The sequence below is a fragment of the Rutilus rutilus genome, assembly GCF_951802725.1.
Source record: "Rutilus rutilus genome assembly, chromosome: 1".
In the NCBI taxonomy this organism is placed as follows: Eukaryota; Metazoa; Chordata; class Actinopteri; order Cypriniformes; family Leuciscidae; genus Rutilus; species Rutilus rutilus.
The window spans coordinates 4,213,870-4,224,793 of NC_140209.1; positions in this window are offsets into that span (position 1 = coordinate 4,213,870).

Here is a 10,924-nt window from a genome sequence, read left to right on the forward strand (position 1 = left end):
AAGTGTTGTTGTAATCAGATGTCCCATATCGTGTCAAAAATGAAGAAGAATGATGCTTGTTTTGTTGTATTTTAGCTGAAGGTACAGACAGCTCTCACAGCTACAATCACGCTAATGATTGCAAAACCATAATCTGTGGTCAATACCCATCGAGATTGTTCTTTAAATAGTGAATAGACCTATTTTAATGAGCACCCAGTGTTTTTTTGCCATTTGTGTATGATGTTAAATTATTATTAACACTTGTTTCCCTGCATTTTATCAGGATTACTCACCTTTGGCATGACATCTGGATAGCAGTCACGAACATCTTAATTCATGTTGTGTCTTTATTCTCTTTTATACTTTTTTTTTTGTATTTGTCTTAATTGGTAACACTTTATTAAAACGTTTCATTAGTTAACATGAACTAATAATGAACTGCACGTGAACAGCCTTTATTATTTTTTGTTAATGTTAACATTTACTAATACTTCATTAAAATCTTGTTAACATTAGTAAATGCACTGTAAACTAACAATGAACAGCTGTATTTTTAACTAACGTTAATAAAGATTAACAAACACAGCAACAAATGTATTGCTCATGGTTATTTAATACATGAACTAATGTTAACTAAGTTATTGTACCTTATTGTAGAGTGTTAGCAATATATTCAACATGCATTTCCTTATGTTTTGTGCTGTATTGTCATCGCAAGGTTTTTAAATAAGTTTTTTTATTGTCATCTTAAGGTCTAAGGACAATATTGTGAAGCATTAATTTTACTTTGCCTAGTAAAATAGGCAAATCAGATTTTATGCTGATAAGACAAAGCTACTTGTCATAGAGAGGCAATTAAGATTATGCGACTAAGATTACTCAGTAAACTCTATTCAAATACCATCACTTAATTTCCCACGTCCTCTGTCTGCACCTCTTGTACTATAGGGTTTTAGTACTTTAAATATCAGGACAAAATCTTATATGTCCTAACAGAGAGGTCTACTGATGACCGGACTGAACACAATTCATTTGTTAACTTTTCACTTGATGTATTGCACTTATATTTATATACTCTAAAAGCAAAGTACACTCTGACTGGATCTCACAACTCCTGAAGAAACGTATATTTCTCTGTACTGAATATTGTGCTTCACAGTTTAGACTGTCAGTTCATGATCTTCATATGTAACAGGAACATTAATCATGATCAAGTCATTTTATATATTTTATTCCCAAAGGATTCAGAAACTTTCAAATGAATAAAACGTATACATCAAATTGAACTATGTCTGAATCTTTTAATTCTTACAAGGACATTTAATAATGCATGCATAGCAAGGCTTTATTCCTAAAGCGTGTACATAGGCTATAGTCCGCAGGAGACAAATTAATACAGTAACAATGCATCACTTTCAACCACTTGTTGAAACAACTGTCAAAATGGATGGCTTGCAACATGACTGTTTTCAAAGAATTACAGTAGAAATGGTAAGATCACAGTACTGGTTGTCTGCAACTTCATACATCATCTGTCTTGGAAATCTGAAACAATAAAATTACATAATATATGCAGATCAAAACATGTATCCTATTTATGCCAGTCATTACATTATCATCAGTTGAATGTGTGGTGGACAGGACATGAAAATCCATCAATACTAAAAATAAATGTTTATGTTCACATGTGGACTAAACAGCAGTTAATAAACTATTGCTTCAAATGATCTCTAACTTCTGAACACAGAAATGAACGATTAACTGCACTTACCTCTGCTCAGCCATGAACTGGTCGAAGGCTGATGACGTAACATGTAGGTAGGCCCGCCCTCACGTGATACTGATTGGTCGATTGATAAGCTTAAATCTGATTGGCTAAAGAGTACGACTGCTCTGTGTTACGAGTGTTATGCTGCCAGGAAAGTCTCAAAAACTCACACACACATATCTAAGGCGATTCGTACGTGAATGACGATTTGCACATTCAAATGCAAGGATACACTCGTACATTTTAAACATTCAAAGGTTTTTGTGCACAGTTGTATATCTAAGAATTGTGTTTTGCATTTGTGAAATGTATTTTATGAGTATATATAATTATATTTTGCCTATGTGAATTGCTTTTTGTGAATATATATTTTTTTCACGCACGTGGATTTTTTTTGTGTGTACGTGAATTAGGTTTCATGCATGTGAAATTGTCTACGCATTTGTGAATCATGTTTTTTGCGTGAATTATATTTGAGACTAATCTGCCTCCATATACTAGTAGCCTTCCATTATTATTATTATTATAGAACTGAAGTGACTCCAGTTACTAAATGCATAGATATATGCATATTGTAATGCATAGATATAAATATTGGGGGGGGGGGATCTCCCCACCAACCCCCCCACAAATTACGCCCCTGCATGTTGGTAGATTAGCACCTGTAGAATTTCCTTTTGTTGAAACCCCAGATAAAAGTAGAAAGCTTCTATTATGTTTAGATCCATGAGGCAGTTCGACTAGCGCATTTCCTTACTAAAGAAAAAACACTTCTACAGAAGACTGTATTGCCTTTGGCTTGCTCAGTTGGGAATACTTAATTTAATTAATCAATCAACAATACTATTGATCAGCATTACCAAACGTGGACGTTTTACACTAGAAACAAACACTGATGTACTATTTTATTTAATACTGTGAAGCTTAAGTATTGTGATAAGCGCTATATAAATAAAGTTGACTTGACTTGACTATTCTCGTAACTTCTGCTTTATTCTACTAAAAGCTACTAATTTCATCTTCAACAGTGTAATAAGATTACTATACACATTTTTTAAGAATAATTCCTTATTTACTTTTAGAATAAAAAGTAATTAAATTACAGTAATTAATTAATTAGGTAGTACTGCATTACACCCAACTCTGATTACGCAATTATGCTGATGGAGCACATCCTGTATTGCAGGGGTCGGCAAATAACTTTGGCCGCGGGCCAATATTTTTTTTAGCCAGTAGATTATAAATTATAAATGCTATACAAAAATTGTGTTCGTGTCAATATAAATATTATTTTAACATTGTACTGTCAGCAGAGAAAAAATTTCACAGAAAAAAAATTATGAAATATAAATAACAAAAAAAAAATCAAATCACTCAAGCAACATAAATGAAAACCATATTGCCCTACTGACAAATGAAGTAGGCTATTTTCTGCCAAACGATTTCAAACATCCTTGCAAAAAAAAGAATGTTGTTGACTGACAATGGTTTCAGTACCAAACAGCTCCTCAGAGCTAGGTGTAGGCTACAGGTGGTCAGAATGAAGTGCGGATACGCTGTCAAAACATGTCGGGAGTGGGCTATTGTCAGTCAGACCGCCCGCTCCGTCCAAACTACACCAGAGTTCTGACCGATACCGTCTTTATACTTTAAAATAGAGTCCTGCACGGGTTCGGGTACCCGACGGGTCACCCGAAAATTTTGCTCAAACGGGTGAAAAATATCCAACTGTGTCGGGTCGGACACGGGTTTAAAAAAATCACATTCAAACGTAAAAATATGCATATTTTTAGGAACACATCTACAAAAATATACCTGTATTTCAAGTTTATAAAATAATTTAAAATCCACATCAGTTTATTTGTGCCCACGCACCACACGCTCCCAGGATCTATAACGTTACTAGGTTACTTTCACTTTTAATAATTCATCATAACCGCGCGCGCACTTGTCGAGATGGATGCTAAAGAGTGGAAGAAAAGAATAGCTAGTGGAGATTGTAAAGTTGTCAACAATCAAAAATCAAGTCCAGTGTGTGGGAGAAATTTGGAGTTATCTGAAGAAAATATTGTGAAAGGCTTTGCTGCATGCATTTTCGTGTTGGATAGCCGCAAATGTGGAACTTCATCCCTGAGGAAGCACGCAGAAACTGTGGTAACAAAGCAGTGCTATCGGACAGTATTTTTAAAATTTAAATTAACACTGTTAAGTATGTGTGGTGTGCAACGCGTGTTTGAACCCAAAATTGTCAGATAGGCTTTTCTCAAGTATTGGAAGAGTTTAGTGAAATATTTTTTATTCATTTTTTATATTTTTGATCTGAGTGCACAAACAGAAAATCGGAAAATGAGTCGTTATTCGTTTTTTCCATTTTAGTTCAGGAAATAAATAATGGAAAAACAAGTCGTTGAAAAAAAAAAAAACGATTGAACGAATGATACACTATTTGTAAACCGTTATTGTAAAATAAAACTAGGCTGATTTAAAAAAAAAAAAGGGACTTCCAAAATAATCCGGCGGGCCAGAAAATATCGCCTATTGCCTACCCCTGCTGTATTGTATTATAATGACTATTTAATATTACTTTGGCATGTTGCCAGGGGCGGATCTAGAAAGATATTCATGGGGTGGCGAGAGGGGGGGCAGGAATTTTGAGGGGTGGCAACATATGGCAGACGTATATATAGGCCTACTGTATTTTAGTGTTGTCATGGTACCAAAATTTCAGTATTTGGTACCAATACCAGTGAAAATCCACGGTTCTCGGTACCAATTTCGGTACCAAATCTTAATTTAGATTAAATTTACATATATTAAAGTGTATATCACGGTTACAAAGATGGAAACTGTAGTATTAAAAACACATTACAATAAGATTCCATTTGTTAGATAACATTAGATAAAATTACCTAATAATATATAATAATAATGTTAACTTTTGAATTTAAAAATACATTTTTTAAAATCAAAAGTTAACATTATTTCAGTAAACAGTTTTTAATGCACAATGAATGAAGTGAACAAAACATGACCAATCAAGTGTTTGTATTAAATAACATTCACAAACATTAATTAATGTTGTAAAAATATACTGTTCACTCAATGTGTTGATGTTAGACAACGCATTAAGTAAGGTAATGAATGGTATCTTGTTGTAGCGTTACCAAACTAGATAAAATGTGTTTTATTTGACTTGACTGTACTTTTATTTAATCCAAAACTGCATTCATATTTAATTTTACTAAGAGTTATTATATTGTATATTTTTTATTAAGCTGTTCTTGTCTTTACTAAAATGAAAATTAGGCTAATCAAAGGGATTATTTTTTGTAATGATTTTACTTATCGTGAGATGAAAAAATTAAGTTTTAGTCGCACAACATTGGTTAATGGAAACGCTGTCATTTCGCAATAGTTTTTTGTAATGGAAATGCGCCTAAAGACACTTAAGGTGGGATACAAGACATTTTATGCTTCCACAAAACTCCCAAGAACACTATATGACAATTAAAAGACTGCTTTCACCCTTCACGGTGAATTCTGGACAAGTGCACATTTAAAGAATTATAAGAGGAAAAGCTTCTTCCACAGTCTGTAAAGCCACAAGGAAAAATTGCCCGGCTAATGTTTCTATACGTGCTTTACGTAGTCCGAAACTGAGGCACTGATAAACTCACAGATACCAAAATGAAACATCATAGTGAGAGCAAGTAAATGAGACATCTCATCTTGATCTCATAAATGTCTCAATAGCAAAGAGGTGTAAAAGGGCTGCATGGCTTTTGAGGTTTTCATCCGTTCAACTGTTGGCACTAGTAGTTCTTTTCACACACTAAAAAAAATCCTCTTAAAAAACTTAACGGTTGTTGTAATTCATGAACCCTTTGGACTAAAGACTTACGGTTGGTCTCTTTTAAAATAAGACACTTGGCAGATTATTGCTGAAGTGGAATAAATTAATATAATTAAATTATATAAAAGTTATTGAAGTGCAAGTTTATTGATATCCACTAGGGGTCAGGCACACCATATTGGTGATTCCTAAAGGTCACTTAGTTACTTGTTCTGGCATATGACAACACATTGATATGTTTTTTTTTTTACTATTTATTTGATTGCTTTAATACAAATAAATGTTAAATTTCTATAAAAATTTCATTTGGAACAAACAAATAAGACAATGAATCAAAAAAGAAAACTATGAAACCTAAACCACAAACATTTTACAAACCTTTTTTACAATCTAAACCAGGGCTGGACTGGGACAAAAAATCGGCCCGGGCATTTTGGCCCAGACCGGCCCACTATATGATCATAAACACCACCCATCTTTGCACGCCCTTAATTATATGCATACCAACTCCTATTCCTTAAAACCACTAATGCCATGTAATGAGTGAGTATAGGAATGAGTGAGAGTTAACAGATGAAATAAGTAAAAATTTGACATTTATTAATACAGTTGAACTATACTCCACAGTGATGAATCCTGGTGAAACTATGGTGGTGGGACCTCAAACCTTCTAGGGGGGTTCGGGGGCATGCCTCCCTGTGAGAAAATTTAGTGCATTTTTATGTTAAATTCATCAATCTGGTGCACTTTGAGATTTCAAAATTAAAAGCTCCAACCCATATTCAGTGTGCAAATTAAACAATGAAAAATTCAAACCTCTTTTAGTTACAGTGTCTATTTACATTACACCTACTACATAATAATAGTTATAATATTAATCCAATGACAGTAATAGCCATATTTTGTAAAACAAATGCACTAAAAAATAAAGGAAACTTTCATAATTAGTGTCCAATTTCTATACTTGAAAGAGATAAGCACATGATCTTTTATTTTGACGCAAACTGCATCAAGCTTTTATTTTGGCGGAAAACATGGTTTACAAACGCCTCTCATTAAATTTCTAGTGAATTGCGTAATCGTCAACCTATGCAGATGTGGAAATAATCTGTAACTGAGTTATGGGTTCCTACACTCATGACATGGCCTAAGGGTTTTGAAAGTAGTTCTGCTTACCGCGGACTCTACACTTTCTCATCTCTCTCCTGATCCTCCTCACTATCCTCATTTGCCGCTGGAGCTGATGAAGGTCAGAAAACATATATTTTGACACATAAAGTGTCTGCTTTAAGGGCCTGTTTCTATTTTTTCACGCTATTTCTCTGCACATTCCTTGCGTTTCTTCTCCATCTCGCTGACTATTTTGACAGATACACACTGACACTGCTGCATCTCGTTTAAAGTTGTGATTGGGCCAGCCCAGTGTCAATCAAGAAAAGAACCAATGGGCCGCTGATCTGCGTGTTTCATGGGCTGGTCTGTCAGAAAAAGAAAAAAAAACTAACACTGACTTTTTTTGACCAATGCATTACACCGGCACAAACCCAGCGCCGCCAATTAAGCAAAACAAAACAAAACGAATGGGCCACCGATGTACAAATTTTATGGGCCGTTAAAAAAAAATAATAAATAATAATATTAAAAAGTATGTATGAGTATGAGATGTATCGGCCCAAAAAGCACGTCGGCCCACCGGGGAAATGCCCGGTATGCCCTATGGCCAGTCCAGCCATGATCTAAACTATTAGAAAAAAACTCTTTTCCCTCTTGTTAACAACTATTTACACCTTTAACAGAGCTAAACTAGTTATGGACATCATGCCAGTAATTGAAGCAGTCTCGTGCTAAATCTATTTTGTTTTGCAATAATGTATACAGCATAGGGGTAGGTGGATATTCTCTATATGTATAATATTATTTTCTGAATATTTTTGGCTAGATACTAGAATCAATGTTTGTTTTATGAACTCTGAGCATGAAAATCAAAGTTTGAATGATTAAAAGTGTGGTTGTTGACGTTTTGTTACAAAGGTGAAAATGTTGGATTAAGTTAGGGTTTTCGCTCACTCAAAATGGCCCAGAATTACGTTAAAAGAGAGCCTTCATTTAACGTTCAGCCCCCAAAAAGACACCACTGATGTCACACATCAACGTTAACTAACACTGTCTTAACCACGACCCGAACATTTAACAGTTAATGTTTGCAGCTTACGATACCAAGAAAACACTAGCGTTAACTTCTATGACATTTCAAAATGACCATTACCACTGCCACAAAGACTCGAGAAGCAGGACATGATCAATAAGGGGTGATAATTTGCTCTGACCTAATATGACAAAAAACAACTCACACAAACCTGGTCAGTTTTAAATCTTCTGAGAAATAACAGCTCATTAATCTCCCTAACCAAGCGCTGGTTAATAACGGCGGCTCACGAACATTATAGTCAAGTCAAGTTTATTTATATAGCGCTTTTCACAACAGATTGTATCAAAGCAGCTTCACAGTATTAAATTAAAACAATACATCAATGTTTGTTTCTAGTGGAAAACGTCCACGTTTGGTAATGCAGATCAATAGTATTGTTGATTGATTAATTAAATTAAAGGGGACATATCATGCTAAATCCACTTTTTTAGCCCTTAAATGCATTTTGTTGTATATTTGGAGTGTTTAGAAGTACAGAAAAGTTGAAATTATTCTCTTCAGGTGCTTCGTTGATATCTTTATATTCTGTTTTGGTCATATTTTTCAACCTGTTCCGATTTTTCTGTTCTCTATGACGTTTTTTGAACTATTACGTCACAGTATTTGCAGCGGAACTGCCAAATAAGGACATTGACTTCCGGCCCAACACTTCGAGCAATCCGCCATTTTTATTTCTCGCTGCAATTTTGTAGTCCAAGCTTAAGGATGCAGAAGTTACGAGAGGGTAAGTTAAAATGTTCGGTTGTTGGATGTAGTAACCCACACGCTTCATTACACCGTCTAATGTAGATGAACTGCCGCGCTTATGACAGTGCGCATGTTTAACTGAAAGAATGAGCAGAGAGAGAAACCCGGTCGCGCGCGCGCTCACTCTCTCTCAGAGCCAGGCGAAAGTGTAAACAAGACTTCACCGTCTCCAAACTAGACGCTGTCTTGCTCTCTCTCCCTCGCACATATTAATCAAAATAAATCGACACGGTGGTAAAAGGTCGGAAGACCAAAGTTTCATGTGTAAATACAGTAACACACCATTGCGATTCATCCATATGAAGACGTTGTTCTGCAGGTTCGTCGTCTTCATCTTCATCTCGCTCCGGCTCCGACTCTGGCTCGAACATGTAAGGCTGGCTGGACAAGTCTTCCGTTGTTGACATTTTGTTAATAACGTGTGAATAAAACGTTTCTGTGCCGCTAGATAATCGTATCTCTGCTATCAAACTATAAAAATGGCCGAACGGGGTGGAGTTGAACCGAGTGTCACCTATGCAACCTGGAGAGGGGGCGGGGTATGAAGTGTCTCAATTGTATTTAAAGAGACCGCACCAAAACGAGTTGCTCTCAGACGCACATCAGAAAATGGGTAGAAAAGGGGCCTGTGGAGCTATAATAACGAGGAATTCAGACCCAAACATTGCAGTTCCGCTTTATATAGACTACAAATGTATGATTTATATGTAAAAAGGAACGATTTAAAAGCATGATATGTCTCCTTTAAATATCCACAAATATCCCCAACTGAGCAAGCCAAAGGCAACAGTGGCAAGGAACCGAAAAACTCCATCAGGTGACCTAATGGAGAAAAAAAAACCTTGGGAGAACCCAGGCTCAGTCGGGGGCCAGTTCTCCTCTGGCATTTATGAACTAGAGACCGGATTTAACTGTAAGATTAAAAGTATTATATGAATGCCTGGCTGAAGAGATGCGTCTTTAACCTAGTTTTAAACTGGGAGAGCGAGTCTGAGCAACGAACAGTATCAGGAAGGCTATTCCAGAGTTTTGGAGCTAAATGTGAAAATGCTCTACCTCCTTTGGTGGATCTAGATATCCTAGGTATGACCAAAAGCCTCGAATTTAGTAATCTTAAAGAGCGCGATGGATTATAGGGCGATAGAAGATCCGTTAAATAGACTGGAGCTAAGCCGTTTAGGGCTTTATAAGTCAGTAGCAATACCTTGTAATTAATACGGAACTTTATAGGTAACCAATGTAGTGATGATAAAATTGGTGTTATATGGTCAAATTTTCTTGATCTAGTAAGAACTCTAGCAGCTGCATTTTGGACTAACTGTAGCTTGTTTATTGAGGATGCAGGACAACCAGCTAATAAAGCATTACAGTAATCTAGTCTCGAGGTCATGAATGCATGAACTAACTTTTCTGCGTCAGAAACTGATGGCATGTTACGTAGCTTAGCAATGTTTCTAAGGTGGAAAAAGGCTGTTCTTGTAACATGAAATATGATTTTCAAAAGACAGGTTGCAGTCTAGTATAACACCCAGGTCTTTTACTGTAGAGGATAAAGTAACAGGGCATCCTACTATGTTAAAGTTGTATTGTGAGAGGTTTTGTGGGTGGTTTTTTGAACCGATGATTAGTACCTCTGTCTTGTCTGGATTTAATAAAAGAAAATTACGCGTCATCCAATCTTTTATATCTTTAACACACTCTGTCAATTTGGATAATTTAGCGTTTTCATCTGGCCGTGATGAAATATAGATTTGAGTGTCATCAGCATAACAATGGAAACTAATTCCATGTTTCCTTATAATATTTCCAAGTGGCAGCATATATATTGAAAATAACAGAGGGCCCAACACAGATCCCTGCGGCACTCCATAGTTTACTGGAGTTATGATCGATTTTTCTCAATGCTCGTCCTTGAACACCAGTATAATTTTGTAGTCGATCTAAGAGTATTGTATGATCTATAGTATCGAACGCAGCACTAAGATCAAGTAAAACTAATATTGAGATACAGCCTTGGTCAGAAGCTAAAAGTAAATCATTTGTGATTTTAATGAGCGCAGTGTCAGTGCTATGATGCGGCCTGAATCCTGACTGAAACTTTTCATAGATGTCATTTTCATGCAAGAAAGAGCCCAGTTGAGCGGACACAACTTTTTCTAGTATTTTAGACATAAAAGGTAGATTTGAAATGGGTCTATAATTTGCTAGATTATATGGGTCTAATTGTGGTTTCTTAATGAGAGATTTTATAACTGCCAGTTTAAATGTTCTTGGAACATGACCTAAAGATAAAGATGAGTTAATATTGAGGAGAGGCTCTTCCACTACAGGTAACACTTCTTTCAGTAGTTTAGTTGGTATAGGA